This window comes from Amphiprion ocellaris, chromosome 8 (genome assembly GCF_022539595.1).
Source record: "Amphiprion ocellaris isolate individual 3 ecotype Okinawa chromosome 8, ASM2253959v1, whole genome shotgun sequence".
NCBI classification, from domain to species: domain Eukaryota; kingdom Metazoa; phylum Chordata; class Actinopteri; family Pomacentridae; genus Amphiprion; species Amphiprion ocellaris.
This window is the reverse complement of record NC_072773.1, coordinates 18,399,447-18,400,081: the sequence shown is the minus strand read 5'-3', so window position 1 is coordinate 18,400,081 and position 635 is coordinate 18,399,447.

Sequence of the window (635 nt, the reverse complement as noted above, 5' to 3'; positions counted from 1 at the left end):
TTGTACAAACTAATGTTGGCAGCAGCCCCACCACAACTCTGCAGCTCATTTCTGTTAGAGATGCTACTTATTTTGAACAGTAGGTGGCAGCATTGTGTCAACTAAAGAGAATAGGATTCATTTCTGTAAAAAAAACAACATAAAAATTAATATTCAAACGTTCATGTAAATATTAGCAGATTAGATTGGAGAACATGAAGTTATCTTAAATTTTAAAAAAGACAGTCTTATTATTATGATATTGTACTTCATCTTACACTCACAGTTCAGTAAGAGTACTCTGACTTTTTATTAAATTTGATCATGTTTATTAACCTGAATCGCATCATGGCTTCAGCAGATCACTCGGGTTTGGAGGTCAAGCACTTCAATCTACACCTTCAACCGAGAATCCACGACTTACTGTCCTACTTGCAGAAAACGTGTGTGCTATGGACACAATCGTAACCAACAATGCGAACAACTTCTGACAGAACCACGTTTGAACATGCAGCCTCAGGTGAGGAGGGGCTCCTCCGACGCCATTCAACCAAATCAGAGCGCAATTGTGCGTAAAACCATCGGACCAATGAGCGGCGGGCAGCCTAGCGGAGGCCCCGCCCCTCGTTGCCTCTAACATCACATCTCAGTGTTTT